A 27749-nucleotide genomic window follows, 5' to 3' on the forward strand; every position below is an offset into this window, starting at 1 on the left:
GATGATTGCTACCGCATTTCTCTGAGTATCGGCTAACAATCTGAAAAGAGCTCAACTGTCATTTTTCTCACATTTGAAGTCTTCTTTATTTGATTCTCCAATTCCCTGAGGATTTCAAAAATACCTCCCCGGCGGGGAATCGAACCCCGGTCTCCCGCGTGACAGGCGGGGATACTGACCACTATACTACCGAGGATACAAAATTCTTCATCTCGTCTCATTTCTTTCCTTTATTCAGTTACAAGAGATGCGTATTAGTGCACAAACAACCACAATTCCTTTATCTCAATATGTTAAAAATTCCTCCCCGGCGGGGAATCGAACCCCGGTCTCCCGCGTGACAGGCGGGGATACTGACCACTATACTACCGAGGACATCTGATCGTCGTAAATCTGAATTGTTTTCTTTAGCACTGCACATAATTCAACACCGTTCAAAACATGAGCCGTGAACAACTACTTGTGTTTTCTGCAACACATGACAGTTCAGTACTCACCTACATCGCCTCTGGTAGCTCAGTTGGTAGAGCGGTGGACTGTAGAGGAGAAAGTCATCAGACATCCATAGGTCGCTGGTTCAAATCCGGCCCGGAGGAGATATATTACAATCAATTACCACTTTCGGGAACATTACTTTACAGTGTCGTTCACATATCATTAATAACACACCGGTAACGTTATTTCCGCTAAGTTACATTACGTGAAATGTGTTACTGGTAGTTAGATTACTACGCTTGAGGATCAAACGACTTTGAGATTGTGAACTAGAAAACTTATGTACGGGTACTGACTAGGTCTTGAGAATCCAGTTCATCTTCAGGTTGAGTACTTGCCATATAACAAATTACCACAGTATGAGGATCTGATTAACCTTCTAATCAAGAACTACTCAGTACGAACTCTAAATACGGCAGGCAAAGGAACCGCATCGCAAGTGGTCGAGAACTGTCGAGAGACTTGCCAATTGCCCACGTCCCGCGATGTTGTTTAGTAATAAGGTTGCACAGTGGATGCATGCTTCTAAACTGGAACTATTTTCCCTACGCTATTAGCTATTCTTGTCTTCTCGGCACAATACGACCTTTCTTCCGCTCGCCATTTCATGCAATTCAAGGCCATGCGAACTTTCCCCGAGCTAGTCAGGATCAATGATCCATTTGGTTTCAAACAAAATGATAGCAGTTAAAAGAAATAAAATGTGGCCTAATGACTCCTCAGTATGGCGAATGCCGGTACAGTGTCTTATATTGTCCAAGACCGCACGCACCCTTCTCACATTCACCGCGCCACATCTCGTCGCCTGACGGACGTAGACAGGTCGTTGCCCCCTAGGAGGGTGAAAACGTGAAATCACATTCGGAGCAGTAGTAATCGGCCGGTTGCGCACGCGCGGTTTGCTGTACAGTACAGGCCTGTAGCTGTGTTGAGTTGATAGCTGCTGTCCATGTCCATGTCGAATAGATTTTCTACGCGCAGCCTAATCTTGCTTCAAAAATCTATTCCGGTACCGGGAATCGAACCCGAGCCTCCTGGGTGAAAGCCAGGTATCCTAGCCACTAGACCATACCGGAGACGACGGCTATGTTTTGAGACAGTCACGAGACTTGTTCAATACACCAACTGGTCTGCAGTTTTAAATGGTCGCCTATTAGAAGCAAGCAAAACAGATCTCTTGTGGTCATTCGCACGTTTGAGAAGAGAAAAAATAACTTTAGCCCTTAACTCCCGCCACTCAGCGTTTGACTTGTTTCTAAATTTGCGCTGTGTCCGGTATGGTCTAGTGGCTAGGATACCTGGCTCTCACCCAGGAGGCTCGGGTTCGATTCCCGGTACCGGAAATTTTATTTTATCCATTCTTTGTTTATTTTAACACTTTTTCGGAGCAGAACAATTACTGTAACTTAGAACTCACGATGAGACCGTACTGAAAGTGAACTCTGAATATGTAATGTCAAATGTAGTGATTACATGGAACAGTCACGTGGTGAAAGGGGAAACTAGACTTGGATCTCCTTCGATTAGGTTCTCTTTCTTTTTCCAGTACGGTAGCTTCATTCATGGAAGAGCCGCAATGTGTCCTTGTTCTCTTATGATCAGTGTTTCTAAGGGGTTTTGCTCCTTGAGAAACGAGTAAGTACACAATGAACCTAATTTCAACAACTCAGTGGATCAGTGGAAGAGATCCCATGATCGTGGCTTCAACCCCAGCAACGGTATTCCTGTGTTTGTTAGATAGGTTTCCATTCGGCACTATATGTCGTACGAAAGATCCCCCAGCCACACATCGCGTTCCTCTGCCATCTGTTATTGCACAACGGAACGTCGAAACTGACATGACAGCAGACGAAAATACCTGAATGCGGTCACAGTTATGATTATGATGATTGCTACCGCATTTCTCTGAGTATCGGCTAACAATCTGAAAAGAGCTCAACTGTCATTTTTCTCACATTTGAAGTCTTCTTTATTTGATTCTCCAATTCCCTGAGGATTTCAAAAATACCTCCCCGGCGGGGAATCGAACCCCGGTCTCCCGCGTGACAGGCGGGGATACTGACCACTATACTACCGAGGATACAAAATTCTTCATCTCGTCTCATTTCTTTCCTTTATTCAGTTACAAGAGATGCGTATTAGTGCACAAACAACCACAATTCCTTTATCTCAATATGTTAAAAATTCCTCCCCGGCGGGGAATCGAACCCCGGTCTCCCGCGTGACAGGCGGGGATACTGACCACTATACTACCGAGGACATCTGATCGTCGTAAATCTGAATTGTTTTCTTTAGCACTGCACATAATTCAACACCGTTCAAAACATGAGCCGTGAACAACTACTTGTGTTTTCTGCAACACATGACAGTTCAGTACTCACCTACATCGCCTCTGGTAGCTCAGTTGGTAGAGCGGTGGACTGTAGAGGAGAAAGTCATCAGACATCCATAGGTCGCTGGTTCAAATCCGGCCCGGAGGAGATATATTACAATCAATTACCTCTTTCGGGAACATTACTTTACAGTGTCGTTCACATATCATTAATAACACACCGGTAACGTTATTTCCGCTAAGTTACATTACGTGAAATGTGTTACTGGTAGTTAGATTACTACGCTTGAGGATCAAACGACTTTGAGATTGTGAACTAGAAAACTTATGTACGGGTACTGACTAGGTCTTGAGAATCCAGTTCATCTTCAGGTTGAGTACTTGCCATATAACAAATTACCACAGTATGAGGATCTGATTAACCTTCTAATCAAGAACTACTCAGTACGAACTCTAAATACGGCAGGCAAAGGAACCGCATCGCAAGTGGTCGAGAACTGTCGAGAGACTTGCCAATTGCCCACGTCCCGCGATGTTGTTTAGTAATAAGGTTGCACAGTGGATGCATGCTTCTAAACTGGAACTATTTTCCCTACGCTATTAGCTATTCTTGTCTTCTCGGCACAATACGACCTTTCTTCCGCTCGCCATTTCATGCAATTCAAGGCCATGCGAACTTTCCCCGAGCTAGTCAGGATCAATGATCCATTTGGTTTCAAACAAAATGATAGCAGTTAAAAGAAATAAAATGTGGCCTAATGACTCCTCAGTATGGCGAATGCCGGTACAGTGTCTTATATTGTCCAAGACCGCACGCACCCTTCTCACATTCACCGCGCCACATCTCGTCGCCTGACGGACGTAGACAGGTCGTTGCCCCCTAGGAGGGTGAAAACGTGAAATCACATTCGGAGCAGTAGTAATCGGCCGGTTGCGCACGCGCGGTTTGCTGTACAGTACAGGCCTGTAGCTGTGTTGAGTTGATAGCTGCTGTCCATGTCCATGTCGAATAGATTTTCTACGCGCAGCCTAATCTTGCTTCAAAAATCTATTCCGGTACCGGGAATCGAACCCGAGCCTCCTGGGTGAAAGCCAGGTATCCTAGCCACTAGACCATACCGGAGACGACGGCTATGTTTTGAGACAGTCACGAGACTTGTTCAATACACCAACTGGTCTGCAGTTTTAAATGGTCGCCTATTAGAAGCAAGCAAAACAGATCTCTTGTGGTCATTCGCACGTTTGAGAAGAGAAAAAATAACTTTAGCCTTTAACTCCCGCCACTCAGCGTTTGACTTGTTTCTAAATTTGCGCTGTGTCCGGTATGGTCTAGTGGCTAGGATACCAGGCTCTCACCCAGGAGGCTCGGGTTCGATTCCCGGTACCGGAAATTTTATTTTATCCATTCTTTGTTTATTTTAACACTTTTTCGGAGCAGAACAATTACTGTAACTTAGAACTCACGATGAGACCGTACTGAAAGTGAACTCTGAATATGTAATGTCAAATGTAGTGATTACATGGAACAGTCACGTGGTGAAAGGGGAAACTAGACTTGGATCTCCTTCGATTAGGTTCTCTTTCTTTTTCCAGTACGGTAGCTTCATTCATGGAAGAGCCGCAATGTGTCCTTGTTCTCTTATGATCAGTGTTTCTAAGGGGTTTTGCTCCTTGAGAAACGAGTAAGTACACAATGAACCTAATTTCAACAACTCAGTGGATCAGTGGAAGAGATCCCATGATCGTGGCTTCAACCCCAGCAACGGTATTCCTGTGTTTGTTAGATAGGTTTCCATTCGGCACTATATGTCGTACGAAAGATCCCCCAGCCACACATCGCGTTCCTCTGCCATCTGTTATTGCACAACGGAACGTCGAAACTGACATGACAGCAGACGAAAATACCTGAATGCGGTCACAGTTATGATTATGATGATTGCTACCGCATTTCTCTGAGTATCGGCTAACAATCTGAAAAGAGCTCAACTGTCATTTTTCTCACATTTGAAGTCTTCTTTATTTGATTCTCCAATTCCCTGAGGATTTCAAAAATACCTCCCCGGCGGGGAATCGAACCCCGGTCTCCCGCGTGACAGGCGGGGATACTGACCACTATACTACCGAGGATACAAAATTCTTCATCTCGTCTCATTTCTTTCCTTTATTCAGTTACAAGAGATGCGTATTAGTGCACCAACAACCACAATTCCTTTATCTCAATATGTTAAAAATTCCTCCCCGGCGGGGAATCGAACCCCGGTCTCCCGCGTGACAGGCGGGGATACTGACCACTATACTACCGAGGACATCTGATCGTCGTAAATCTGAATTGTTTTCTTTAGCACTGCACATAATTCAACACCGTTCAAAACATGAGCCGTGAACAACTACTTGTGTTTTCTACAACACATGACAGTTCAGTACTCACCTACATCGCCTCTGGTAGCTCAGTTGGTAGAGCGGTGGACTGTAGAGGAGAAAGTCATCAGACATCCATAGGTCGCTGGTTCAAATCCGGCCCGGAGGAGATATTTTACAATCAATTACCTCTTTCGGGAACATTACTTTACAGTGTCGTTCACATATCATTAATAACACACCGGTAACGTTATTTCCGCTAAGTTACATTACGTGAAATGTGTTACTGGTAGTTAGATTACTACGCTTGAGGATCAAACGACTTTGAGATTGTGAACTAGAAAACTTATGTACGGGTACTGACTAGGTCTTGAGAATCCAGTTCATCTTCAGGTTGAGTACTTGCCATATAACAAATTACCACAGTATGAGGATCTGATTAACCTTCTAATCAAGAACTACTCAGTACGAACTCTAAATACGGCAGGCAAAGGAACCGCATCGCAAGTGGTCGAGAACTGTCGAGAGACTTGCCAATTGCCCACGTCCCGCGATGTTGTTTAGTAATAAGGTTGCACAGTGGATGCATGCTTCTAAACTGGAACTATTTTCCCTACGCTATTAGCTATTCTTGTCTTCTCGGCACAATACGACCTTTCTTCCGCTCGCCATTTCATGCAATTCAAGGCCATGCGAACTTTCCCCGAGCTAGTCAGGATCAATGATCCATTTGGTTTCAAACAAAATGATAGCAGTTAAAAGAAATAAAATGTGGCCTAATGACTCCTCAGTATGGCGAATGCCGGTACAGTGTCTTATATTGTCCAAGACCGCACGCACCCTTCTCACATTCACCGCGCCACATCTCGTCGCCTGACGGACGTAGACAGGTCGTTGCCCCCTAGGAGGGTGAAAACGTGAAATCACATTCGGAGCAGTAGTAATCGGCCGGTTGCGCACGCGCGGTTTGCTGTACAGTACAGGCCTGTAGCTGTGTTGAGTTGATAGCTGCTGTCCATGTCCATGTCGAATAGATTTTCTACGCGCAGCCTAATCTTGCTTCAAAAATCTATTCCGGTACCGGGAATCGAACCCGAGCCTCCTGGGTGAAAGCCAGGTATCCTAGCCACTAGACCATACCGGAGACGACGGCTATGTTTTGAGACAGTCACGAGACTTGTTCAATACACCAACTGGTCTGCAGTTTTAAATGGTCGCCTATTAGAAGCAAGCAAAACAGATCTCTTGTGGTCATTCGCACGTTTGAGAAGAGAAAAAATAACTTTAGCCCTTAACTCCCGCCACTCAGCGTTTGACTTGTTTCTAAATTTGCGCTGTGTCCGGTATGGTCTAGTGGCTAGGATACCTGGCTCTCACCCAGGAGGCTCGGGTTCGATTCCCGGTACCGGAAATTTTATTTTATCCATTCTTTGTTTATTTTAACACTTTTTCGGAGCAGAACAATTACTGTAACTTAGAACTCACGATGAGACCGTACTGAAAGTGAACTCTGAATATGTAATGTCAAATGTAGTGATTACATGGAACAGTCACGTGGTGAAAGGGGAAACTAGACTTGGATCTCCTTCGATTAGGTTCTCTTTCTTTTTCCAGTACGGTAGCTTCATTCATGGAAGAGCCGCAATGTGTCCTTGTTCTCTTATGATCAGTGTTTCTAAGGGGTTTTGCTCCTTGAGAAACGAGTAAGTACACAATGAACCTAATTTCAACAACTCAGTGGATCAGTGGAAGAGATCCCATGATCGTGGCTTCAACCCCAGCAACGGTATTCCTGTGTTTGTTAGATAGGTTTCCATTCGGCACTATATGTCGTACGAAAGATCCCCCAGCCACACATCGCGTTCCTCTGCCATCTGTTATTGCACAAAGGAACGTCGAAACTGACATGACAGCAGACGAAAATACCTGAATGCGGTCACAGTTATGATTATGATGATTGCTACCGCATTTCTCTGAGTATCGGCTAACAATCTGAAAAGAGCTCAACTGTCATTTTTCTCACATTTGAAGTCTTCTTTTGTTTGATTCTCCAATTCCCTGAGGATTTCAAAAATACCTCCCCGGCGGGGAATCGAACCCCGGTCTCCCGCGTGACAGGCGGGGATACTGACCACTATACTACCGAGGATACAAAATTCTTCATCTCGTCTCATTTCTTTCCTTTATTCAGTTACAAGAGATGCGTATTAGTGCACCAACAACCACAATTCCTTTATCTCAATATGTTAAAAATTCCTCCCCGGCGGGGAATCGAACCCCGGTCTCCCGCGTGACAGGCGGGGATACTGACCACTATACTACCGAGGACATCTGATCGTCGTAAATCTGAATTGTTTTCTTTAGCACTGCACATAATTCAACACCGTTCAAAACATGAGCCGTGAACAACTACTTGTGTTTTCTGCAACACATGACAGTTCAGTACTCACCTACATCGCCTCTGGTAGCTCAGTTGGTAGAGCGGTGGACTGTAGAGGAGAAAGTCATCAGACATCCATAGGTCGCTGGTTCAAATCCGGCCCGGAGGAGATATTTTACAATCAATTACCTCTTTCGGGAACATTACTTTACAGTGTCGTTCACATATCATTAATAACACACCGGTAACGTTATTTCCGCTAAGTTACATTACGTGAAATGTGTTACTGGTAGTTAGATTACTACGCTTGAGGATCAAACGACTTTGAGATTGTGAACTAGAAAACTTATGTACGGGTACTGACTAGGTCTTGAGAATCCAGTTCATCTTCAGGTTGAGTACTTGCCATATAACAAATTACCACAGTATGAGGATCTGATTAACCTTCTAATCAAGAACTACTCAGTACGAACTCTAAATACGGCAGGCAAAGGAACCGCATCGCAAGTGGTCGAGAACTGTCGAGAGACTTGCCAATTGCCCACGTCCCGCGATGTTGTTTAGTAATAAGGTTGCACAGTGGATGCATGCTTCTAAACTGGAACTATTTTCCCTACGCTATTAGCTATTCTTGTCTTCTCGGCACAATACGACCTTTCTTCCGCTCGCCATTTCATGCAATTCAAGGCCATGCGAACTTTCCCCGAGCTAGTCAGGATCAATGATCCATTTGGTTTCAAACAAAATGATAGCAGTTAAAAGAAATAAAATGTGGCCTAATGACTCCTCAGTATGGCGAATGCCGGTACAGTGTCTTATATTGTCCAAGACCGCACGCACCCTTCTCACATTCACCGCGCCACATCTCGTCGCCTGACGGACGTAGACAGGTCGTTGCCCCCTAGGAGGGTGAAAACGTGAAATCACATTCGGAGCAGTAGTAATCGGCCGGTTGCGCACGCGCGGTTTGCTGTACAGTACAGGCCTGTAGCTGTGTTGAGTTGATAGCTGCTGTCCATGTCCATGTCGAATAGATTTTCTACGCGCAGCCTAATCTTGCTTCAAAAATCTATTCCGGTACCGGGAATCGAACCCGAGCCTCCTGGGTGAAAGCCAGGTATCCTAGCCACTAGACCATACCGGAGACGACGGCTATGTTTTGAGACAGTCACGAGACTTGTTCAATACACCAACTGGTCTGCAGTTTTAAATGGTCGCCTATTAGAAGCAAGCAAAACAGATCTCTTGTGGTCATTCGCACGTTTGAGAAGAGAAAAAATAACTTTAGCCCTTAACTCCCGCCACTCAGCGTTTGACTTGTTTCTAAATTTGCGCTGTGTCCGGTATGGTCTAGTGGCTAGGATACCTGGCTCTCACCCAGGAGGCTCGGGTTCGATTCCCGGTACCGGAAATTTTATTTTATCCATTCTTTGTTTATTTTAACACTTTTTCGGAGCAGAACAATTACTGTAACTTAGAACTCACGATGAGACCGTACTGAAAGTGAACTCTGAATATGTAATGTCAAATGTAGTGATTACATGGAACAGTCACGTGGTGAAAGGGGAAACTAGACTTGGATCTCCTTCGATTAGGTTCTCTTTCTTTTTCCAGTACGGTAGCTTCATTCATGGAAGAGCCGCAATGTGTCCTTGTTCTCTTATGATCAGTGTTTCTAAGGGGTTTTGCTCCTTGAGAAACGAGTAAGTACACAATGAACCTAATTTCAACAACTCAGTGGATCAGTGGAAGAGATCCCATGATCGTGGCTTCAACCCCAGCAACGGTATTCCTGTGTTTGTTAGATAGGTTTCCATTCGGCACTATATGTCGTACGAAAGATCCCCCAGCCACACATCGCGTTCCTCTGCCATCTGTTATTGCACAACGGAACGTCGAAACTGACATGACAGCAGACGAAAATACCTGAATGCGGTCACAGTTATGATTATGATGATTGCTACCGCATTTCTCTGAGTATCGGCTAACAATCTGAAAAGAGCTCAACTGTCATTTTTCTCACATTTGAAGTCTTCTTTATTTGATTCTCCAATTCCCTGAGGATTTCAAAAATACCTCCCCGGCGGGGAATCGAACCCCGGTCTCCCGCGTGACAGGCGGGGATACTGACCACTATACTACCGAGGATACAAAATTCTTCATCTCGTCTCATTTCTTTCCTTTATTCAGTTACAAGAGATGCGTATTAGTGCACCAACAACCACAATTCCTTTATCTCAATATGTTAAAAATTCCTCCCCGGCGGGGAATCGAACCCCGGTCTCCCGCGTGACAGGCGGGGATACTGACCACTATACTACCGAGGACATCTGATCGTCGCAAATCTGAATTGTTTTCTTTAGCACTGCACATAATTCAACACCGTTCAAAACATGAGCCGTGAACAACTACTTGTGTTTTCTGCAACACATGACAGTTCAGTACTCACCTACATCGCCTCTGGTAGCTCAGTTGGTAGAGCGGTGGACTGTAGAGGAGAAAGTCATCAGACATCCATAGGTCGCTGGTTCAAATCCGGCCCGGAGGAGATATTTTACAATCAATTACCTCTTTCGGGAACATTACTTTACAGTGTCGTTCACATATCATTAATAACACACCGGTAACGTTATTTCCGCTAAGTTACATTACGTGAAATGTGTTACTGGTAGTTAGATTACTACGCTTGAGGATCAAACGACTTTGAGATTGTGAACTAGAAAACTTATGTACGGGTACTGACTAGGTCTTGAGAATCCAGTTCATCTTCAGGTTGAGTACTTGCCATATAACAAATTACCACAGTATGAGGATCTGATTAACCTTCTAATCAAGAACTACTCAGTACGAACTCTAAATACGGCAGGCAAAGGAACCGCATCGCAAGTGGTCGAGAACTGTCGAGAGACTTGCCAATTGCCCACGTCCCGCGATGTTGTTTAGTAATAAGGTTGCACAGTGGATGCATGCTTCTAAACTGGAACTATTTTCCCTACGCTATTAGCTATTCTTGTCTTCTCGGCACAATACGACCTTTCTTCCGCTCGCCATTTCATGCAATTCAAGGCCATGCGAACTTTCCCCGAGCTAGTCAGGATCAATGATCCATTTGGTTTCAAACAAAATGATAGCAGTTAAAAGAAATAAAATGTGGCCTAATGACTCCTCAGTATGGCGAATGCCGGTACAGTGTCTTATATTGTCCAAGACCGCACGCACCCTTCTCACATTCACCGCGCCACATCTCGTCGCCTGACGGACGTAGACAGGTCGTTGCCCCCTAGGAGGGTGAAAACGTGAAATCACATTCGGAGCAGTAGTAATCGGCCGGTTGCGCACGCGCGGTTTGCTGTACAGTACAGGCCTGTAGCTGTGTTGAGTTGATAGCTGCTGTCCATGTCCATGTCGAATAGATTTTCTACGCGCAGCCTAATCTTGCTTCAAAAATCTATTCCGGTACCGGGAATCGAACCCGAGCCTCCTGGGTGAAAGCCAGGTATCCTAGCCACTAGACCATACCGGAGACGACGGCTATGTTTTGAGACAGTCACGAGACTTGTTCAATACACCAACTGGTCTGCAGTTTTAAATGGTCGCCTATTAGAAGCAAGCAAAACAGATCTCTTGTGGTCATTCGCACGTTTGAGAAGAGAAAAAAATAACTTTAGCCCTTAACTCCCGCCACTCAGCGTTTGACTTGTTTCTAAATTTGCGCTGTGTCCGGTATGGTCTAGTGGCTAGGATACCTGGCTCTCACCCAGGAGGCTCGGGTTCGATTCCCGGTACCGGAAATTTTATTTTATCCATTCTTTGTTTATTTTAACACTTTTTCGGAGCAGAACAATTACTGTAACTTAGAACTCACGATGAGACCGTACTGAAAGTGAACTCTGAATATGTAATGTCAAATGTAGTGATTACATGGAACAGTCACGTGGTGAAAGGGGAAACTAGACTTGGATCTCCTTCGATTAGGTTCTCTTTCTTTTTCCAGTACGGTAGCTTCATTCATGGAAGAGCCGCAATGTGTCCTTGTTCTCTTATGATCAGTGTTTCTAAGGGGTTTTGCTCCTTGAGAAACGAGTAAGTACACAATGAACCTAATTTCAACAACTCAGTGGATCAGTGGAAGAGATCCCATGATCGTGGCTTCAACCCCAGCAACGGTATTCCTGTGTTTGTTAGATAGGTTTCCATTCGGCACTATATGTCGTACGAAAGATCCCCCAGCCACACATCGCGTTCCTCTGCCATCTGTTATTGCACAACGGAACGTCGAAACTGACATGACAGCAGACGAAAATACCTGAATGCGGTCACAGTTATGATTATGATGATTGCTACCGCATTTCTCTGAGTATCGGCTAACAATCTGAAAAGAGCTCAACTGTCATTTTTCTCACATTTGAAGTCTTCTTTATTTGATTCTCCAATTCCCTGAGGATTTCAAAAATACCTCCCCGGCGGGGAATCGAACCCCGGTCTCCCGCGTGACAGGCGGGGATACTGACCACTATACTACCGAGGATACAAAATTCTTCATCTCGTCTCATTTCTTTCCTTTATTCAGTTACAAGAGATGCGTATTAGTGCACCAACAACCACAATTCCTTTATCTCAATATGTTAAAAATTCCTCCCCGGCGGGGAATCGAACCCCGGTCTCCCGCGTGACAGGCGGGGATACTGACCACTATACTACCGAGGACATCTGATCGTCGTAAATCTGAATTGTTTTCTTTAGCACTGCACATAATTCAACACCGTTCAAAACATGAGCCGTGAACAACTACTTGTGTTTTCTGCAACACATGACAGTTCAGTACTCACCTACATCGCCTCTGGTAGCTCAGTTGGTAGAGCGGTGGACTGTAGAGGAGAAAGTCATCAGACATCCATAGGTCGCTGGTTCAAATCCGGCCCGGAGGAGATATTTTACAATCAATTACCTCTTTCGGGAACATTACTTTACAGTGTCGTTCACATATCATTAATAACACACCGGTAACGTTATTTCCGCTAAGTTACATTACGTGAAATGTGTTACTGGTAGTTAGATTACTACGCTTGAGGATCAAACGACTTTGAGATTGTGAACTAGAAAACTTATGTACGGGTACTGACTAGGTCTTGAGAATCCAGTTCATCTTCAGGTTGAGTACTTGCCATATAACAAATTACCACAGTATGAGGATCTGATTAACCTTCTAATCAAGAACTACTCAGTACGAACTCTAAATACGGCAGGCAAAGGAACCGCATCGCAAGTGGTCGAGAACTGTCGAGAGACTTGCCAATTGCCCACGTCCCGCGATGTTGTTTAGTAATAAGGTTGCACAGTGGATGCATGCTTCTAAACTGGAACTATTTTCCCTACGCTATTAGCTATTCTTGTCTTCTCGGCACAATACGACCTTTCTTCCGCTCGCCATTTCATGCAATTCAAGGCCATGCGAACTTTCCCCGAGCTAGTCAGGATCAATGATCCATTTGGTTTCAAACAAAATGATAGCAGTTAAAAGAAATAAAATGTGGCCTAATGACTCCTCAGTATGGCGAATGCCGGTACAGTGTCTTATATTGTCCAAGACCGCACGCACCCTTCTCACATTCACCGCGCCACATCTCGTCGCCTGACGGACGTAGACAGGTCGTTGCCCCCTAGGAGGGTGAAAACGTGAAATCACATTCGGAGCAGTAGTAATCGGCCGGTTGCGCACGCGCGGTTTGCTGTACAGTACAGGCCTGTAGCTGTGTTGAGTTGATAGCTGCTGTCCATGTCCATGTCGAATAGATTTTCTACGCGCAGCCTAATCTTGCTTCAAAAATCTATTCCGGTACCGGGAATCGAACCCGAGCCTCCTGGGTGAAAGCCAGGTATCCTAGCCACTAGACCATACCGGAGACGACGGCTATGTTTTGAGACAGTCACGAGACTTGTTCAATACACCAACTGGTCTGCAGTTTTAAATGGTCGCCTATTAGAAGCAAGCAAAACAGATCTCTTGTGGTCATTCGCACGTTTGAGAAGAGAAAAAATAACTTTAGCCCTTAACTCCCGCCACTCAGCGTTTGACTTGTTTCTAAATTTGCGCTGTGTCCGGTATGGTCTAGTGGCTAGGATACCTGGCTCTCACCCAGGAGGCTCGGGTTCGATTCCCGGTACCGGAAATTTTATTTTATCCATTCTTTGTTTATTTTAACACTTTTTCGGAGCAGAACAATTACTGTAACTTAGAACTCACGATGAGACCGTACTGAAAGTGAACTCTGAATATGTAATGTCAAATGTAGTGATTACATGGAACAGTCACGTGGTGAAAGGGGAAACTAGACTTGGATCTCCTTCGATTAGGTTCTCTTTCTTTTTCCAGTACGGTAGCTTCATTCATGGAAGAGCCGCAATGTGTCCTTGTTCTCTTATGATCAGTGTTTCTAAGGGGTTTTGCTCCTTGAGAAACGAGTAAGTACACAATGAACCTAATTTCAACAACTCAGTGGATCAGTGGAAGAGATCCCATGATCGTGGCTTCAACCCCAGCAACGGTATTCCTGTGTTTGTTAGATAGGTTTCCATTCGGCACTATATGTCGTACGAAAGATCCCCCAGCCACACATCGCGTTCCTCTGCCATCTGTTATTGCACAACGGAACGTCGAAACTGACATGACAGCAGACGAAAATACCTGAATGCGGTCACAGTTATGATTATGATGATTGCTACCGCATTTCTCTGAGTATCGGCTAACAATCTGAAAAGAGCTCAACTGTCATTTTTCTCACATTTGAAGTCTTCTTTATTTGATTCTCCAATTCCCTGAGGATTTCAAAAATACCTCCCCGGCGGGGAATCGAACCCCGGTCTCCCGCGTGACAGGCGGGGATACTGACCACTATACTACCGAGGATACAAAATTCTTCATCTCGTCTCATTTCTTTCCTTTATTCAGTTACAAGAGATGCGTATTAGTGCACCAACAACCACAATTCCTTTATCTCAATATGTTAAAAATTCCTCCCCGGCGGGGAATCGAACCCCGGTCTCCCGCGTGACAGGCGGGGATACTGACCACTATACTACCGAGGACATCTGATCGTCGTAAATCTGAATTGTTTTCTTTAGCACTGCACATAATTCAACACCGTTCAAAACATGAGCCGTGAACAACTACTTGTGTTTTCTGCAACACATGACAGTTCAGTACTCACCTACATCGCCTCTGGTAGCTCAGTTGGTAGAGCGGTGGACTGTAGAGGAGAAAGTCATCAGACATCCATAGGTCGCTGGTTCAAATCCGGCCCGGAGGAGATATTTTACAATCAATTACCTCTTTCGGGAACATTACTTTACAGTGTCGTTCACATATCATTAATAACACACCGGTAACGTTATTTCCGCTAAGTTACATTACGTGAAATGTGTTACTGGTAGTTAGATTACTACGCTTGAGGATCAAACGACTTTGAGATTGTGAACTAGAAAACTTATGTACGGGTACTGACTAGGTCTTGAGAATCCAGTTCATCTTCAGGTTGAGTACTTGCCATATAACAAATTACCACAGTATGAGGATCTGATTAACCTTCTAATCAAGAACTACTCAGTACGAATTCTAAATACGGCAGGCAAAGGAACCGCATCGCAAGTGGTCGAGAACTGTCGAGAGACTTGCCAATTGCCCACGTCCCGCGATGTTGTTTAGTAATAAGGTTGCACAGTGGATGCATGCTTCTAAACTGGAACTATTTTCCCTACGCTATTAGCTATTATTGTCTTCTCGGCACAATACGACCTTTCTTCCGCTCGCCATTTCATGCAATTCAAGGCCATGCGAACTTTCCCCGAGCTAGTCAGGATCAATGATCCATTTGGTTTCAAACAAAATGATAGCAGTTAAAAGAAATAAAATGTGGCCTAATGACTCCTCAGTATGGCGAATGCCGGTACAGTGTCTTATATTGTCCAAGACCGCACGCACCCTTCTCACATTCACATCTCGTCGCCTGACGGACGTAGACAGGTCGTTGCCCCCTAGGAGGGTGAAAACGTGAAATCACATTCGGAGCAGTAGTAATCGGCCGGTTGCGCACGCGCGGTTTGCTGTACAGTACAGGCCTGTAGCTGTGTTGAGTTGATAGCTGCTGTCCATGTCCATGTCGAATAGATTTTCTACGCGCAGCCTAATCTTGCTTCAAAAATCTATTCCGGTACCGGGAATCGAACCCGAGCCTCCTGGGTGAAAGCCAGGTATCCTAGCCACTAGACCATACCGGAGACGACGGCTATGTTTTGAGACAGTCACGAGACTTGTTCAATACACCAACTGGTCTGCAGTTTTAAATGGTCGCCTATTAGAAGCAAGCAAAACAGATCTCTTGTGGTCATTCGCACGTTTGAGAAGAGAAAAAATAACTTTAGCCCTTAACTCCCGCCACTCAGCGTTTGACTTGTTTCTAAATTTGCGCTGTGTCCGGTATGGTCTAGTGGCTAGGATACCTGGCTCTCACCCAGGAGGCTCGGGTTCGATTCCCGGTACCGGAAATTTTATTTTATCCATTCTTTGTTTATTTTAACACTTTTTCGGAGCAGAACAATTACTGTAACTTAGAACTCACGATGAGACCGTACTGAAAGTGAACTCTGAATATGTAATGTCAAATGTAGTGATTACATGGAACAGTCACGTGGTGAAAGGGGAAACTAGACTTGGATCTCCTTCGATTAGGTTCTCTTTCTTTTTCCAGTACGGTAGCTTCATTCATGGAAGAGCCGCAATGTGTCCTTGTTCTCTTATGATCAGTGTTTCTAAGGGGTTTTGCTCCTTGAGAAACGAGTAAGTACACAATGAACCTAATTTCAACAACTCAGTGGATCAGTGGAAGAGATCCCATGATCGTGGCTTCAACCCCAGCAACGGTATTCCTGTGTTTGTTAGATAGGTTTCCATTCGGCACTATATGTCGTACGAAAGATCCCCCAGCCACACATCGCGTTCCTCTGCCATCTGTTATTGCACAACGGAACGTCGAAACTGACATGACAGCAGACGAAAATACCTGAATGCGGTCACAGTTATGATTATGATGATTGCTACCGCATTTCTCTGAGTATCGGCTAACAATCTGAAAAGAGCTCAACTGTCATTTTTCTCACATTTGAAGTCTTCTTTATTTGATTCTCCAATTCCCTGAGGATTTCAAAAATACCTCCCCGGCGGGGAATCGAACCCCGGTCTCCCGCGTGACAGGCGGGGATACTGACCACTATACTACCGAGGATACAAAATTCTTCATCTCGTCTCATTTCTTTCCTTTATTCAGTTACAAGAGATGCGTATTAGTGCACCAACAACCACAATTCCTTTATCTCAATATGTTAAAAATTCCTCCCCGGCGGGGAATCGAACCCCGGTCTCCCGCGTGACAGGCGGGGATACTGACCACTATACTACCGAGGACATCTGATCGTCGTAAATCTGAATTGTTTTCTTTAGCACTGCACATAATTCAACACCGTTCAAAACATGAGCCGTGAACAACTACTTGTGTTTTCTGCAACACATGACAGTTCAGTACTCACCTACATCGCCTCTGGTAGCTCAGTTGGTAGAGCGGTGGACTGTAGAGGAGAAAGTCATCAGACATCCATAGGTCGCTGGTTCAAATCCGGCCCGGAGGAGATATTTTACAATCAATTACCTCTTTCGGGAACATTACTTTACAGTGTCGTTCACATATCATTAATAACACACCGGTAACGTTATTTCCGCTAAGTTACATTACGTGAAATGTGTTACTGGTAGTTAGATTACTACGCTTGAGGATCAAACGACTTTGAGATTGTGAACTAGAAAACTTATGTACGGGTACTGACTAGGTCTTGAGAATCCAGTTCATCTTCAGGTTGAGTACTTGCCATATAACAAATTACCACAGTATGAGGATCTGATTAACCTTCTAATCAAGAACTACTCAGTACGAACTCTAAATACGGCAGGCAAAGGAACCGCATCGCAAGTGGTCGAGAACTGTCGAGAGACTTGCCAATTGCCCACGTCCCGCGATGTTGTTTAGTAATAAGGTTGCACAGTGGATGCATGCTTCTAAACTGGAACTATTTTCCCTACGCTATTAGCTATTCTTGTCTTCTCGGCACAATACGACCTTTCTTCCGCTCGCCATTTCATGCAATTCAAGGCCATGCGAACTTTCCCCGAGCTAGTCAGGATCAATGATCCATTTGGTTTCAAACAAAATGATAGCAGTTAAAAGAAATAAAATGTGGCCTAATGACTCCTCAGTATGGCAAATGCCGGTACAGTGTCTTATATTGTCCAAGACCGCACGCACCCTTCTCACATTCACCGCGCCACATCTCGTCGCCTGACGGACGTAGACAGGTCGTTGCCCCCTAGGAGGGTGAAAACGTGAAATCACATTCGGAGCAGTAGTAATCGGCCGGTTGCGCACGCGCGGTTTGCTGTACAGTACAGGCCTGTAGCTGTGTTGAGTTGATAGCTGCTGTCCATGTCCATGTCGAATAGATTTTCTACGCGCAGCCTAATCTTGCTTCAAAAATCTATTCCGGTACCGGGAATCGAACCCGAGCCTCCTGGGTGAAAGCCAGGTATCCTAGCCACTAGACCATACCGGAGACGACGGCTATGTTTTGAGACAGTCACGAGACTTGTTCAATACACCAACTGGTCTGCAGTTTTAAATGGTCGCCTATTAGAAGCAAGCAAAACAGATCTCTTGTGGTCATTCGCACGTTTGAGAACAGAAAAAAATAACTTTAGCCCTTAACTCCCGCCACTCAGCGTTTGACTTGTTTCTAAATTTGCGCTGTGTCCGGTATGGTCTAGTGGCTAGGATACCTGGCTCTCACCCAGGAGGCTCGGGTTCGATTCCCGGTACCGGAAATTTTATTTTATCCATTCTTTGTTTATTTTAACACTTTTTCGGAGCAGAACAATTACTGTAACTTAGAACTCACGATGAGACCGTACTGAAAGTGAACTCTGAATATGTAATGTCAAATGTAGTGATTACATGGAACAGTCACGTGGTGAAAGGGGAAACTAGACTTGGATCTCCTTCGATTAGGTTCTCTTTCTTTTTCCAGTACGGTAGCTTCATTCATGGAAGAGCCGCAATGTGTCCTTGTTCTCTTATGATCAGTGTTTCTAAGGGGTTTTGCTCCTTGAGAAACGAGTAAGTACACAATGAACCTAATTTCAACAACTCAGTGGATCAGTGGAAGAGATCCCATGATCGTGGCTTCAACCCCAGCAACGGTATTCCTGTGTTTGTTAGATAGGTTTCCATTCGGCACTATATGTCGTACGAAAGATCCCCCAGCCACACATCGCGTTCCTCTGCCATCTGTTATTGCACAACGGAACGTCGAAACTGACATGACAGCAGACGAAAATACCTGAATGCGGTCACAGTTATGATTATGATGATTGCTACCGCATTTCTCTGAGTATCGGCTAACAATCTGAAAAGAGCTCAACTGTCATTTTTCTCACATTTGAAGTCTTCTTTATTTGATTCTCCAATTCCCTGAGGATTTCAAAAATACCTCCCCGGCGGGGAATCGAACCCCGGTCTCCCGCGTGACAGGCGGGGATACTGACCACTATACTACCGAGGATACAAAATTCTTCATCTCGTCTCATTTCTTTCCTTTATTCAGTTACAAGAGATGCGTATTAGTGCACCAACAACCACAATTCCTTTATCTCAATATGTTAAAAGTTCCTCCCCGGCGGGGAATCGAACCCCGGTCTCCCGCGTGACAGGCGGGGATACTGACCACTATACTACCGAGGACATCTGATCGTCGTAAATCTGAATTGTTTTCTTTAGCACTGCACATAATTCAACACCGTTCAAAACATGAGCCGTGAACAACTACTTGTGTTTTCTGCAACACATGACAGTTCAGTACTCACCTACATCGCCTCTGGTAGCTCAGTTGGTAGAGCGGTGGACTGTAGAGGAGAAAGTCATCAGACATCCATAGGTCGCTGGTTCAAATCCGGCCCGGAGGAGATATTTTACAATCAATTACCTCTTTCGGGAACATTACTTTACAGTGTCGTTCACATATCATTAATAACACACCGGTAACGTTATTTCCGCTAAGTTACATTACGTGAAATGTGTTACTGGTAGTTAGATTACTACGCTTGAGGATCAAACGACTTTGAGATTGTGAACTAGAAAACTTATGTACGGGTACTGACTAGGTCTTGAGAATCCAGTTCATCTTCAGGTTGAGTACTTGCCATATAACAAATTACCACAGTATGAGGATCTGATTAACCTTCTAATCAAGAACTACTCAGTACGAACTCTAAATACGGCAGGCAAAGGAACCGCATCGCAAGTGGTCGAGAACTGTCGAGAGACTTGCCAATTGCCCACGTCCCGCGATGTTGTTTAGTAATAAGGTTGCACAGTGGATGCATGCTTCTAAACTGGAACTATTTTCCCTACGCTATTAGCTATTCTTGTCTTCTCGGCACAATACGACCTTTCTTCCGCTCGCCATTTCATGCAATTCAAGGCCATGCGAACTTTCCCCGAGCTAGTCAGGATCAATGATCCATTTGGTTTCAAACAAAATGATAGCAGTTAAAAGAAATAAAATGTGGCCTAATGACTCCTCAGTATGGCGAATGCCGGTACAGTGTCTTATATTGTCCAAGACCGCACGCACCCTTCTCACATTCACCGCGCCACATCTCGTCGCCTGACGGACGTAGACAGGTCGTTGCCCCCTAGGAGGGTGAAAACGTGAAATCACATTCGGAGCAGTAGTAATCGGCCGGTTGCGCACGCGCGGTTTGCTGTACAGTACAGGCCTGTAGCTGTGTTGAGTTGATAGCTGCTGTCCATGTCCATGTCGAATAGATTTTCTACGCGCAGCCTAATCTTGCTTCAAAAATCTATTCCGGTACCGGGAATCGAACCCGAGCCTCCTGGGTGAAAGCCAGGTATCCTAGCCACTAGACCATACCGGAGACGACGGCTATGTTTTGAGACAGTCACGAGACTTGTTCAATACACCAACTGGTCTGCAGTTTTAAATGGTCGCCTATTAGAAGCAAGCAAAACAGATCTCTTGTGGTCATTCGCACGTTTGAGAACAGAAAAAAATAACTTTAGCCCTTAACTCCCGCCACTCAGCGTTTGACTTGTTTCTAAATTTGCGCTGTGTCCGGTATGGTCTAGTGGCTAGGATACCTGGCTCTCACCCAGGAGGCTCGGGTTCGATTCCCGGTACCGGAAATTTTATTTTATCCATTCTTTGTTTATTTTAACACTTTTTCGGAGCAGAACAATTACTGTAACTTAGAACTCACGATGAGACCGTACTGAAAGTGAACTCTGAATATGTAATGTCAAATGTAGTGATTACATGGAACAGTCACGTGGTGAAAGGGGAAACTAGACTTGGATCTCCTTCGATTAGGTTCTCTTTCTTTTTCCAGTACGGTAGCTTCATTCATGGAAGAGCCGCAATGTGTCCTTGTTCTCTTATGATCAGTGTTTCTAAGGGGTTTTGCTCCTTGAGAAACGAGTAAGTACACAATGAACCTAATTTCAACAACTCAGTGGATCAGTGGAAGAGATCCCATGATCGTGGCTTCAACCCCAGCAACGGTATTCCTGTGTTTGTTAGATAGGTTTCCATTCGGCACTATATGTCGTACGAAAGATCCCCCAGCCACACATCGCGTTCCTCTGCCATCTGTTATTGCACAACGGAACGTCGAAACTGACATGACAGCAGACGAAAATACCTGAATGCGGTCACAGTTATGATTATGATGATTGCTACCGCATTTCTCTGAGTATCGGCTAACAATCTGAAAAGAGCTCAACTGTCATTTTTCTCACATTTGAAGTCTTCTTTATTTGATTCTCCAATTCCCTGAGGATTTCAAAAATACCTCCCCGGCGGGGAATCGAACCCCGGTCTCCCGCGTGACAGGCGGGGATACTGACCACTATACTACCGAGGATACAAAATTCTTCATCTCGTCTCATTTCTTTCCTTTATTCAGTTACAAGAGATGCGTATTAGTGCACCAACAACCACAATTCCTTTATCTCAATATGTTAAAAATTCCTCCCCGGCGGGGAATCGAACCCCGGTCTCCCGCGTGACAGGCGGGGATACTGACCACTATACTACCGAGGACATCTGATCGTCGTAAATCTGAATTGTTTTCTTTAGCACTGCACATAATTCAACACCGTTCAAAACATGAGCCGTGAACAACTACTTGTGTTTTCTGCAACACATGACAGTTCAGTACTCACCTACATCGCCTCTGGTAGCTCAGTTGGTAGAGCGGTGGACTGTAGAGGAGAAAGTCATCAGACATCCATAGGTCGCTGGTTCAAATCCGGCCCGGAGGAGATATTTTACAATCAATTACCTCTTTCGGGAACATTACTTTACAGTGTCGTTCACATATCATTAATAACACACCGGTAACGTTATTTCCGCTAAGTTACATTACGTGAAATGTGTTACTGGTAGTTAGATTACTACGCTTGAGGATCAAACGACTTTGAGATTGTGAACTAGAAAACTTATGTACGGGTACTGACTAGGTCTTGAGAATCCAGTTCATCTTCAGGTTGAGTACTTGCCATATAACAAATTACCACAGTATGAGGATCTGATTAACCTTCTAATCAAGAACTACTCAGTACGAACTCTAAATACGGCAGGCAAAGGAACCGCATCGCAAGTGGTCGAGAACTGTCGAGAGACTTGCCAATTGCCCACGTCCCGCGATGTTGTTTAGTAATAAGGTTGCACAGTGGATGCATGCTTCTAAACTGGAACTATTTTCCCTACGCTATTAGCTATTCTTGTCTTCTCGGCACAATACGACCTTTCTTCCGCTCGCCATTTCATGCAATTCAAGGCCATGCGAACTTTCCCCGAGCTAGTCAGGATCAATGATCCATTTGGTTTCAAACAAAATGATAGCAGTTAAAAGAAATAAAATGTGGCCTAATGACTCCTCAGTATGGCGAATGCCGGTACAGTGTCTTATATTGTCCAAGACCGCACGCACCCTTCTCACATTCACCGCGCCACATCTCGTCGCCTGACGGACGTAGACAGGTCGTTGCCCCCTAGGAGGGTGAAAACGTGAAATCACATTCGGAGCAGTAGTAATCGGCCGGTTGCGCACGCGCGGTTTGCTGTACAGTACAGGCCTGTAGCTGTGTTGAGTTGATAGCTGCTGTCCATGTCCATGTCGAATAGATTTTCTACGCGCAGCCTAATCTTGCTTCAAAAATCTATTCCGGTACCGGGAATCGAACCCGAGCCTCCTGGGTGAAAGCCAGGTATCCTAGCCACTAGACCATACCGGAGACGACGGCTATGTTTTGAGACAGTCACGAGACTTGTTCAATACACCAACTGGTCTGCAGTTTTAAATGGTCGCCTATTAGAAGCAAGCAAAACAGATCTCTTGTGGTCATTCGCACGTTTGAGAAGAGAAAAAATAACTTTAGCCCTTAACTCCCGCCACTCAGCGTTTGACTTGTTTCTAAATTTGCGCTGTGTCCGGTATGGTCTAGTGGCTAGGATACCTGGCTCTCACCCAGGAGGCTCGGGTTCGATTCCCGGTACCGGAAATTTTATTTTATCCATTCTTTGTTTATTTTAACACTTTTTCGGAGCAGAACAATTACTGTAACTTAGAACTCACGATGAGACCGTACTGAAAGTGAACTCTGAATATGTAATGTCAAATGTAGTGATTACATGGAACAGTCACGTGGTGAAAGGGGAAACTAGACTTGGATCTCCTTCGATTAGGTTCTCTTTCTTTTTCCAGTACGGTAGCTTCATTCATGGAAGAGCCGCAATGTGTCCTTGTTCTCTTATGATCAGTGTTTCTAAGGGGTTTTGCTCCTTGAGAAACGAGTAAGTACACAATGAACCTAATTTCAACAACTCAGTGGATCAGTGGAAGAGATCCCATGATCGTGGCTTCAACCCCAGCAACGGTATTCCTGTGTTTGTTAGATAGGTTTCCATTCGGCACTATATGTCGTACGAAAGATCCCCCAGCCACACATCGCGTTCCTCTGCCATCTGTTATTGTACAACGGAACGTCGAAACTGACATGACAGCAGACGAAAATACCTGAATGCGGTCACAGTTATGATTATGATGATTGCTACCGCATTTCTCTGAGTATCGGCTAACAATCTGAAAAGAGCTCAACTGTCATTTTTCTCACATTTGAAGTCTTCTTTATTTGATTCTCCAATTCCCTGAGGATTTCAAAAATACCTCCCCGGCGGGGAATCGAACCCCGGTCTCCCGCGTGACAGGCGGGGATACTGACCACTATACTACCGAGGATACAAAATTCTTCATCTCGTCTCATTTCTTTCCTTTATTCAGTTACAAGAGATGCGTATTAGTGCACCAACAACCACAATTCCTTTATCTCAATATGTTAAAAGTTCCTCCCCGGCGGGGAATCGAACCCCGGTCTCCCGCGTGACAGGCGGGGATACTGACCACTATACTACCGAGGACATCTGATCGTCGTAAATCTGAATTGTTTTCTTTAGCACTGCACATAATTCAACACCGTTCAAAACATGAGCCGTGAACAACTACTTGTGTTTTCTGCAACACATGACAGTTCAGTACTCACCTACATCGCCTCTGGTAGCTCAGTTGGTAGAGCGGTGGACTGTAGAGGAGAAAGTCATCAGACATCCATAGGTCGCTGGTTCAAATCCGGCCCGGAGGAGATATTTTACAATCAATTACCTCTTTCGGGAACATTACTTTACAGTGTCGTTCACATATCATTAATAACACACCGGTAACGTTATTTCCGCTAAGTTACATTACGTGAAATGTGTTACTGGTAGTTAGATTACTACGCTTGAGGATCAAACGACTTTGAGATTGTGAACTAGAAAACTTATGTACGGGTACTGACTAGGTCTTGAGAATCCAGTTCATCTTCAGGTTGAGTACTTGCCATATAACAAATTACCACAGTATGAGGATCTGATTAACCTTCTAATCAAGAACTACTCAGTACGAACTCTAAATACGGCAGGCAAAGGAACCGCATCGCAAGTGGTCGAGAACTGTCGAGAGACTTGCCAATTGCCCACGTCCCGCGATGTTGTTTAGTAATAAGTTTGCACAGTGGATGCATGCTTTTAAACTGGAACTATTTTCCCTACGCTATTAGCTATTCTTGTCTTCTCGGCACAATACGACCTTTCTTCCGCTCGCCATTTCATGCAATTCAAGGCCATGCGAACTTTCCCCGAGCTAGTCAGGATCAATGATCCATTTGGTTTCAAACAAAATGATAGCAGTTAAAAGAAATAAAATGTGGCCTAATGACTCCTCAGTATGGCGAATGCCGGTACAGTGTCTTATATTGTCCAAGACCGCACGCACCCTTCTCACATTCACCGCGCCACATCTCGTCGCCTGACGGACGTAGACAGGTCGTTGCCCCCTAGGAGGGTGAAAACGTGAAATCACATTCGGAGCAGTAGTAATCGGCCGGTTGCGCACGCGCGGTTTGCTGTACAGTACAGGCCTGTAGCTGTGTTGAGTTGATAGCTGCTGTCCATGTCCATGTCGAATAGATTTTCTACGCGCAGCCTAATCTTGCTTCAAAAATCTATTCCGGTACCGGGAATCGAACCCGAGCCTCCTGGGTGAAAGCCAGGTATCCTAGCCACTAGACCATACCGGAGACGACGGCTATGTTTTGAGACAGTCACGAGACTTGTTCAATACACCAACTGGTCTGCAGTTTTAAATGGTCGCCTATTAGAAGCAAGCAAAACAGATCTCTTGTGGTCATTCGCACGTTTGAGAAGAGAAAAAATAACTTTAGCCCTTAACTCCCGCCACTCAGCGTTTGACTTGTTTCTAAATTTGCGCTGTGTCCGGTATGGTCTAGTGGCTAGGATACCTGGCTCTCACCCAGGAGGCTCGGGTTCGATTCCCGGTACCGGAAATTTTATTTTATCCATTCTTTGTTTATTTTAACACTTTTTCGGAGCAGAACAATTACTGTAACTTAGAACTCACGATGAGACCGTACTGAAAGTGAACTCTGAATATGTAATGTCAAATGTAGTGATTACATGGAACAGTCACGTGGTGAAAGGGGAAACTAGACTTGGATCTCCTTCGATTAGGTTCTCTTTCTTTTTCCAGTACGGTAGCTTCATTCATGGAAGAGCCGCAATGTGTCCTTGTTCTCTTATGATCAGTGTTTCTAAGGGGTTTTGCTCCTTGAGAAACGAGTAAGTACACAATGAACCTAATTTCAACAACTCAGTGGATCAGTGGAAGAGATCCCATGATCGTGGCTTCAACCCCAGCAACGGTATTCCTGTGTTTGTTAGATAGGTTTCCATTCGGCACTATATGTCGTACGAAAGATCCCCCAGCCACACATCGCGTTCCTCTGCCATCTGTTATTGCACAACGGAACGTCGAAACTGACATGACAGCAGACGAAAATACCTGAATGCGGTCACAGTTATGATTATGATGATTGCTACCGCATTTCTCTGAGTATCGGCTAACAATCTGAAAAGAGCTCAACTGTCATTTTTCTCACATTTGAAGTCTTCTTTATTTGATTCTCCAATTCCCTGAGGATTTCAAAAATACCTCCCCGGCGGGGAATCGAACCCCGGTCTCCCGCGTGACAGGCGGGGATACTGACCACTATACTACCGAGGATACAAAATTCTTCATCTCGTCTCATTTCTTTCCTTTATTCAGTTACAAGAGATGCGTATTAGTGCACCAACAACCACAATTCCTTTATCTCAATATGTTAAAAATTCCTCCCCGGCGGGGAATCGAACCCCGGTCTCCCGCGTGACAGGCGGGGATACTGACCACTATACTACCGAGGACATCTGATCGTCGTAAATCTGAATTGTTTTCTTTAGCACTGCACATAATTCAACACCGTTCAAAACATGAGCCGTGAACAACTACTTGTGTTTTCTGCAACACATGACAGTTCAGTACTCACCTACATCGCCTCTGGTAGCTCAGTTGGTAGAGCGGTGGACTGTAGAGGAGAAAGTCATCAGACATCCATAGGTCGCTGGTTCAAATCCGGCCCGGAGGAGATATTTTACAATCAATTACCTCTTTCGGGAACATTACTTTACAGTGTCGTTCACATATCATTAATAACACACCGGTAACGTTATTTCCGCTAAGTTACATTACGTGAAATGTGTTACTGGTAGTTAGATTACTACGCTTGAGGATCAAACGACTTTGAGATTGTGAACTAGAAAACTTATGTACGGGTACTGACTAGGTCTTGAGAATCCAGTTCATCTTCAGGTTGAGTACTTGCCATATAACAAATTACCACAGTATGAGGATCTGATTAACCTTCTAATCAAGAACTACTCAGTACGAACTCTAAATACGGCAGGCAAAGGAACCGCATCGCAAGTGGTCGAGAACTGTCGAGAGACTTGCCAATTGCCCACGTCCCGCGATGTTGTTTAGTAATAAGGTTGCACAGTGGATGCATGCTTCTAAACTGGAACTATTTTCCCTACGCTATTAGCTATTCTTGTCTTCTCGGCACAATACGACCTTTCTTCCGCTCGCCATTTCATGCAATTCAAGGCCATGCGAACTTTCCCCGAGCTAGTCAGGATCAATGATCCATTTGGTTTCAAACAAAATGATAGCAGTTAAAAGAAATAAAATGTGGCCTAATGACTCCTCAGTATGGCGAATGCCGGTACAGTGTCTTATATTGTCCAAGACCGCACGCACCCTTCTCACATTCACCGCGCCACATCTCGTCGCCTGACGGACGTAGACAGGTCGTTGCCCCCTAGGAGGGTGAAAACGTGAAATCACATTCGGAGCAGTAGTAATCGGCCGGTTGCGCACGCGCGGTTTGCTGTACAGTACAGGCCTGTAGCTGTGTTGAGTTGATAGCTGCTGTCCATGTCCATGTCGAATAGATTTTCTACGCGCAGCCTAATCTTGCTTCAAAAATCTATTCCGGTACCGGGAATCGAACCCGAGCCTCCTGGGTGAAAGCCAGGTATCCTAGCCACTAGACCATACCGGAGACGACGGCTATG

At 44.9% G+C, this 27749-nt stretch overlaps 59 non-coding genes across 59 annotated transcripts; 23 read left to right on the forward strand and 36 right to left on the reverse strand.

The window, feature by feature from the left end:
* Nucleotides 1-124: 124 nt before the first annotated feature.
* On the reverse strand, nucleotides 125-196 carry TRNAD-GUC (transfer RNA aspartic acid (anticodon GUC)). The gene has a single exon. It is a non-coding gene; the product is annotated as a tRNA-Asp (tRNA).
* A 107-nt stretch (nucleotides 197-303) lies between these two features.
* Nucleotides 304-375, reverse strand: TRNAD-GUC (transfer RNA aspartic acid (anticodon GUC)). The gene has a single exon. It is a non-coding gene; the product is annotated as a tRNA-Asp (tRNA).
* Nucleotides 376-505: 130 nt separating this feature from the next.
* On the forward strand, nucleotides 506-596 carry TRNAY-GUA (transfer RNA tyrosine (anticodon GUA)). Its single transcript is given in 2 exon segments — nucleotides 506-542; nucleotides 561-596. It is a non-coding gene; the product is annotated as a tRNA-Tyr (tRNA).
* A 903-nt stretch (nucleotides 597-1499) lies between these two features.
* On the reverse strand, nucleotides 1500-1571 carry TRNAE-UUC (transfer RNA glutamic acid (anticodon UUC)). Its single transcript has one exon. It is a non-coding gene; the product is annotated as a tRNA-Glu (tRNA).
* A 195-nt stretch (nucleotides 1572-1766) lies between these two features.
* Nucleotides 1767-1838, forward strand: TRNAE-CUC (transfer RNA glutamic acid (anticodon CUC)). Its single transcript has one exon. It is a non-coding gene; the product is annotated as a tRNA-Glu (tRNA).
* Nucleotides 1839-2503: 665 nt separating this feature from the next.
* Nucleotides 2504-2575, reverse strand: TRNAD-GUC (transfer RNA aspartic acid (anticodon GUC)). The gene has a single exon. It is a non-coding gene; the product is annotated as a tRNA-Asp (tRNA).
* A 107-nt stretch (nucleotides 2576-2682) lies between these two features.
* On the reverse strand, nucleotides 2683-2754 carry TRNAD-GUC (transfer RNA aspartic acid (anticodon GUC)). Its single transcript has one exon. It is a non-coding gene; the product is annotated as a tRNA-Asp (tRNA).
* A 130-nt stretch (nucleotides 2755-2884) lies between these two features.
* Nucleotides 2885-2975, forward strand: TRNAY-GUA (transfer RNA tyrosine (anticodon GUA)). Its single transcript is given in 2 exon segments — nucleotides 2885-2921; nucleotides 2940-2975. It is a non-coding gene; the product is annotated as a tRNA-Tyr (tRNA).
* A 903-nt stretch (nucleotides 2976-3878) lies between these two features.
* On the reverse strand, nucleotides 3879-3950 carry TRNAE-UUC (transfer RNA glutamic acid (anticodon UUC)). Its single transcript has one exon. It is a non-coding gene; the product is annotated as a tRNA-Glu (tRNA).
* Nucleotides 3951-4145: 195 nt separating this feature from the next.
* Nucleotides 4146-4217, forward strand: TRNAE-CUC (transfer RNA glutamic acid (anticodon CUC)). Its single transcript has one exon. It is a non-coding gene; the product is annotated as a tRNA-Glu (tRNA).
* A 665-nt stretch (nucleotides 4218-4882) lies between these two features.
* TRNAD-GUC (transfer RNA aspartic acid (anticodon GUC)) lies at nucleotides 4883-4954 on the reverse strand. The gene has a single exon. It is a non-coding gene; the product is annotated as a tRNA-Asp (tRNA).
* A 107-nt stretch (nucleotides 4955-5061) lies between these two features.
* Nucleotides 5062-5133, reverse strand: TRNAD-GUC (transfer RNA aspartic acid (anticodon GUC)). Its single transcript has one exon. It is a non-coding gene; the product is annotated as a tRNA-Asp (tRNA).
* Nucleotides 5134-5263: 130 nt separating this feature from the next.
* Nucleotides 5264-5354, forward strand: TRNAY-GUA (transfer RNA tyrosine (anticodon GUA)). Its single transcript is given in 2 exon segments — nucleotides 5264-5300; nucleotides 5319-5354. It is a non-coding gene; the product is annotated as a tRNA-Tyr (tRNA).
* A 903-nt stretch (nucleotides 5355-6257) lies between these two features.
* On the reverse strand, nucleotides 6258-6329 carry TRNAE-UUC (transfer RNA glutamic acid (anticodon UUC)). Its single transcript has one exon. It is a non-coding gene; the product is annotated as a tRNA-Glu (tRNA).
* A 195-nt stretch (nucleotides 6330-6524) lies between these two features.
* Nucleotides 6525-6596, forward strand: TRNAE-CUC (transfer RNA glutamic acid (anticodon CUC)). Its single transcript has one exon. It is a non-coding gene; the product is annotated as a tRNA-Glu (tRNA).
* A 666-nt stretch (nucleotides 6597-7262) lies between these two features.
* Nucleotides 7263-7334, reverse strand: TRNAD-GUC (transfer RNA aspartic acid (anticodon GUC)). The gene has a single exon. It is a non-coding gene; the product is annotated as a tRNA-Asp (tRNA).
* Nucleotides 7335-7441: 107 nt separating this feature from the next.
* Nucleotides 7442-7513, reverse strand: TRNAD-GUC (transfer RNA aspartic acid (anticodon GUC)). Its single transcript has one exon. It is a non-coding gene; the product is annotated as a tRNA-Asp (tRNA).
* Nucleotides 7514-7643: 130 nt separating this feature from the next.
* On the forward strand, nucleotides 7644-7734 carry TRNAY-GUA (transfer RNA tyrosine (anticodon GUA)). The gene is given in 2 exon segments: nucleotides 7644-7680; nucleotides 7699-7734. It is a non-coding gene; the product is annotated as a tRNA-Tyr (tRNA).
* Nucleotides 7735-8637: 903 nt separating this feature from the next.
* TRNAE-UUC (transfer RNA glutamic acid (anticodon UUC)) lies at nucleotides 8638-8709 on the reverse strand. The gene has a single exon. It is a non-coding gene; the product is annotated as a tRNA-Glu (tRNA).
* Nucleotides 8710-8904: 195 nt separating this feature from the next.
* On the forward strand, nucleotides 8905-8976 carry TRNAE-CUC (transfer RNA glutamic acid (anticodon CUC)). Its single transcript has one exon. It is a non-coding gene; the product is annotated as a tRNA-Glu (tRNA).
* Nucleotides 8977-9641: 665 nt separating this feature from the next.
* Nucleotides 9642-9713, reverse strand: TRNAD-GUC (transfer RNA aspartic acid (anticodon GUC)). The gene has a single exon. It is a non-coding gene; the product is annotated as a tRNA-Asp (tRNA).
* Nucleotides 9714-9820: 107 nt separating this feature from the next.
* On the reverse strand, nucleotides 9821-9892 carry TRNAD-GUC (transfer RNA aspartic acid (anticodon GUC)). Its single transcript has one exon. It is a non-coding gene; the product is annotated as a tRNA-Asp (tRNA).
* A 130-nt stretch (nucleotides 9893-10022) lies between these two features.
* Nucleotides 10023-10113, forward strand: TRNAY-GUA (transfer RNA tyrosine (anticodon GUA)). Its single transcript is given in 2 exon segments — nucleotides 10023-10059; nucleotides 10078-10113. It is a non-coding gene; the product is annotated as a tRNA-Tyr (tRNA).
* A 903-nt stretch (nucleotides 10114-11016) lies between these two features.
* On the reverse strand, nucleotides 11017-11088 carry TRNAE-UUC (transfer RNA glutamic acid (anticodon UUC)). The gene has a single exon. It is a non-coding gene; the product is annotated as a tRNA-Glu (tRNA).
* A 196-nt stretch (nucleotides 11089-11284) lies between these two features.
* On the forward strand, nucleotides 11285-11356 carry TRNAE-CUC (transfer RNA glutamic acid (anticodon CUC)). The gene has a single exon. It is a non-coding gene; the product is annotated as a tRNA-Glu (tRNA).
* A 665-nt stretch (nucleotides 11357-12021) lies between these two features.
* On the reverse strand, nucleotides 12022-12093 carry TRNAD-GUC (transfer RNA aspartic acid (anticodon GUC)). The gene has a single exon. It is a non-coding gene; the product is annotated as a tRNA-Asp (tRNA).
* Nucleotides 12094-12200: 107 nt separating this feature from the next.
* Nucleotides 12201-12272, reverse strand: TRNAD-GUC (transfer RNA aspartic acid (anticodon GUC)). Its single transcript has one exon. It is a non-coding gene; the product is annotated as a tRNA-Asp (tRNA).
* Nucleotides 12273-12402: 130 nt separating this feature from the next.
* Nucleotides 12403-12493, forward strand: TRNAY-GUA (transfer RNA tyrosine (anticodon GUA)). The gene is given in 2 exon segments: nucleotides 12403-12439; nucleotides 12458-12493. It is a non-coding gene; the product is annotated as a tRNA-Tyr (tRNA).
* A 903-nt stretch (nucleotides 12494-13396) lies between these two features.
* Nucleotides 13397-13468, reverse strand: TRNAE-UUC (transfer RNA glutamic acid (anticodon UUC)). The gene has a single exon. It is a non-coding gene; the product is annotated as a tRNA-Glu (tRNA).
* A 195-nt stretch (nucleotides 13469-13663) lies between these two features.
* TRNAE-CUC (transfer RNA glutamic acid (anticodon CUC)) lies at nucleotides 13664-13735 on the forward strand. Its single transcript has one exon. It is a non-coding gene; the product is annotated as a tRNA-Glu (tRNA).
* Nucleotides 13736-14400: 665 nt separating this feature from the next.
* On the reverse strand, nucleotides 14401-14472 carry TRNAD-GUC (transfer RNA aspartic acid (anticodon GUC)). Its single transcript has one exon. It is a non-coding gene; the product is annotated as a tRNA-Asp (tRNA).
* A 107-nt stretch (nucleotides 14473-14579) lies between these two features.
* On the reverse strand, nucleotides 14580-14651 carry TRNAD-GUC (transfer RNA aspartic acid (anticodon GUC)). The gene has a single exon. It is a non-coding gene; the product is annotated as a tRNA-Asp (tRNA).
* Nucleotides 14652-14781: 130 nt separating this feature from the next.
* On the forward strand, nucleotides 14782-14872 carry TRNAY-GUA (transfer RNA tyrosine (anticodon GUA)). The gene is given in 2 exon segments: nucleotides 14782-14818; nucleotides 14837-14872. It is a non-coding gene; the product is annotated as a tRNA-Tyr (tRNA).
* An 895-nt stretch (nucleotides 14873-15767) lies between these two features.
* On the reverse strand, nucleotides 15768-15839 carry TRNAE-UUC (transfer RNA glutamic acid (anticodon UUC)). The gene has a single exon. It is a non-coding gene; the product is annotated as a tRNA-Glu (tRNA).
* Nucleotides 15840-16034: 195 nt separating this feature from the next.
* On the forward strand, nucleotides 16035-16106 carry TRNAE-CUC (transfer RNA glutamic acid (anticodon CUC)). The gene has a single exon. It is a non-coding gene; the product is annotated as a tRNA-Glu (tRNA).
* Nucleotides 16107-16771: 665 nt separating this feature from the next.
* On the reverse strand, nucleotides 16772-16843 carry TRNAD-GUC (transfer RNA aspartic acid (anticodon GUC)). Its single transcript has one exon. It is a non-coding gene; the product is annotated as a tRNA-Asp (tRNA).
* A 107-nt stretch (nucleotides 16844-16950) lies between these two features.
* TRNAD-GUC (transfer RNA aspartic acid (anticodon GUC)) lies at nucleotides 16951-17022 on the reverse strand. The gene has a single exon. It is a non-coding gene; the product is annotated as a tRNA-Asp (tRNA).
* Nucleotides 17023-17152: 130 nt separating this feature from the next.
* TRNAY-GUA (transfer RNA tyrosine (anticodon GUA)) lies at nucleotides 17153-17243 on the forward strand. Its single transcript is given in 2 exon segments — nucleotides 17153-17189; nucleotides 17208-17243. It is a non-coding gene; the product is annotated as a tRNA-Tyr (tRNA).
* Nucleotides 17244-18146: 903 nt separating this feature from the next.
* On the reverse strand, nucleotides 18147-18218 carry TRNAE-UUC (transfer RNA glutamic acid (anticodon UUC)). Its single transcript has one exon. It is a non-coding gene; the product is annotated as a tRNA-Glu (tRNA).
* Nucleotides 18219-18414: 196 nt separating this feature from the next.
* Nucleotides 18415-18486, forward strand: TRNAE-CUC (transfer RNA glutamic acid (anticodon CUC)). The gene has a single exon. It is a non-coding gene; the product is annotated as a tRNA-Glu (tRNA).
* Nucleotides 18487-19151: 665 nt separating this feature from the next.
* TRNAD-GUC (transfer RNA aspartic acid (anticodon GUC)) lies at nucleotides 19152-19223 on the reverse strand. Its single transcript has one exon. It is a non-coding gene; the product is annotated as a tRNA-Asp (tRNA).
* Nucleotides 19224-19330: 107 nt separating this feature from the next.
* On the reverse strand, nucleotides 19331-19402 carry TRNAD-GUC (transfer RNA aspartic acid (anticodon GUC)). The gene has a single exon. It is a non-coding gene; the product is annotated as a tRNA-Asp (tRNA).
* Nucleotides 19403-19532: 130 nt separating this feature from the next.
* On the forward strand, nucleotides 19533-19623 carry TRNAY-GUA (transfer RNA tyrosine (anticodon GUA)). Its single transcript is given in 2 exon segments — nucleotides 19533-19569; nucleotides 19588-19623. It is a non-coding gene; the product is annotated as a tRNA-Tyr (tRNA).
* A 903-nt stretch (nucleotides 19624-20526) lies between these two features.
* On the reverse strand, nucleotides 20527-20598 carry TRNAE-UUC (transfer RNA glutamic acid (anticodon UUC)). The gene has a single exon. It is a non-coding gene; the product is annotated as a tRNA-Glu (tRNA).
* Nucleotides 20599-20794: 196 nt separating this feature from the next.
* TRNAE-CUC (transfer RNA glutamic acid (anticodon CUC)) lies at nucleotides 20795-20866 on the forward strand. The gene has a single exon. It is a non-coding gene; the product is annotated as a tRNA-Glu (tRNA).
* Nucleotides 20867-21531: 665 nt separating this feature from the next.
* TRNAD-GUC (transfer RNA aspartic acid (anticodon GUC)) lies at nucleotides 21532-21603 on the reverse strand. The gene has a single exon. It is a non-coding gene; the product is annotated as a tRNA-Asp (tRNA).
* Nucleotides 21604-21710: 107 nt separating this feature from the next.
* Nucleotides 21711-21782, reverse strand: TRNAD-GUC (transfer RNA aspartic acid (anticodon GUC)). Its single transcript has one exon. It is a non-coding gene; the product is annotated as a tRNA-Asp (tRNA).
* Nucleotides 21783-21912: 130 nt separating this feature from the next.
* On the forward strand, nucleotides 21913-22003 carry TRNAY-GUA (transfer RNA tyrosine (anticodon GUA)). Its single transcript is given in 2 exon segments — nucleotides 21913-21949; nucleotides 21968-22003. It is a non-coding gene; the product is annotated as a tRNA-Tyr (tRNA).
* Nucleotides 22004-22906: 903 nt separating this feature from the next.
* TRNAE-UUC (transfer RNA glutamic acid (anticodon UUC)) lies at nucleotides 22907-22978 on the reverse strand. The gene has a single exon. It is a non-coding gene; the product is annotated as a tRNA-Glu (tRNA).
* Nucleotides 22979-23173: 195 nt separating this feature from the next.
* Nucleotides 23174-23245, forward strand: TRNAE-CUC (transfer RNA glutamic acid (anticodon CUC)). Its single transcript has one exon. It is a non-coding gene; the product is annotated as a tRNA-Glu (tRNA).
* A 665-nt stretch (nucleotides 23246-23910) lies between these two features.
* On the reverse strand, nucleotides 23911-23982 carry TRNAD-GUC (transfer RNA aspartic acid (anticodon GUC)). The gene has a single exon. It is a non-coding gene; the product is annotated as a tRNA-Asp (tRNA).
* A 107-nt stretch (nucleotides 23983-24089) lies between these two features.
* TRNAD-GUC (transfer RNA aspartic acid (anticodon GUC)) lies at nucleotides 24090-24161 on the reverse strand. The gene has a single exon. It is a non-coding gene; the product is annotated as a tRNA-Asp (tRNA).
* A 130-nt stretch (nucleotides 24162-24291) lies between these two features.
* Nucleotides 24292-24382, forward strand: TRNAY-GUA (transfer RNA tyrosine (anticodon GUA)). Its single transcript is given in 2 exon segments — nucleotides 24292-24328; nucleotides 24347-24382. It is a non-coding gene; the product is annotated as a tRNA-Tyr (tRNA).
* A 903-nt stretch (nucleotides 24383-25285) lies between these two features.
* On the reverse strand, nucleotides 25286-25357 carry TRNAE-UUC (transfer RNA glutamic acid (anticodon UUC)). Its single transcript has one exon. It is a non-coding gene; the product is annotated as a tRNA-Glu (tRNA).
* Nucleotides 25358-25552: 195 nt separating this feature from the next.
* On the forward strand, nucleotides 25553-25624 carry TRNAE-CUC (transfer RNA glutamic acid (anticodon CUC)). Its single transcript has one exon. It is a non-coding gene; the product is annotated as a tRNA-Glu (tRNA).
* Nucleotides 25625-26289: 665 nt separating this feature from the next.
* On the reverse strand, nucleotides 26290-26361 carry TRNAD-GUC (transfer RNA aspartic acid (anticodon GUC)). The gene has a single exon. It is a non-coding gene; the product is annotated as a tRNA-Asp (tRNA).
* A 107-nt stretch (nucleotides 26362-26468) lies between these two features.
* TRNAD-GUC (transfer RNA aspartic acid (anticodon GUC)) lies at nucleotides 26469-26540 on the reverse strand. Its single transcript has one exon. It is a non-coding gene; the product is annotated as a tRNA-Asp (tRNA).
* Nucleotides 26541-26670: 130 nt separating this feature from the next.
* TRNAY-GUA (transfer RNA tyrosine (anticodon GUA)) lies at nucleotides 26671-26761 on the forward strand. Its single transcript is given in 2 exon segments — nucleotides 26671-26707; nucleotides 26726-26761. It is a non-coding gene; the product is annotated as a tRNA-Tyr (tRNA).
* A 903-nt stretch (nucleotides 26762-27664) lies between these two features.
* Nucleotides 27665-27736, reverse strand: TRNAE-UUC (transfer RNA glutamic acid (anticodon UUC)). Its single transcript has one exon. It is a non-coding gene; the product is annotated as a tRNA-Glu (tRNA).
* Between the last annotated feature and the right edge of the window lie 13 nt (nucleotides 27737-27749).

This window comes from Anabrus simplex, chromosome 8 (assembly GCF_040414725.1).
Source record: "Anabrus simplex isolate iqAnaSimp1 chromosome 8, ASM4041472v1, whole genome shotgun sequence".
NCBI lineage: Eukaryota > Metazoa > Arthropoda > Insecta > Orthoptera > Tettigoniidae > Anabrus > Anabrus simplex.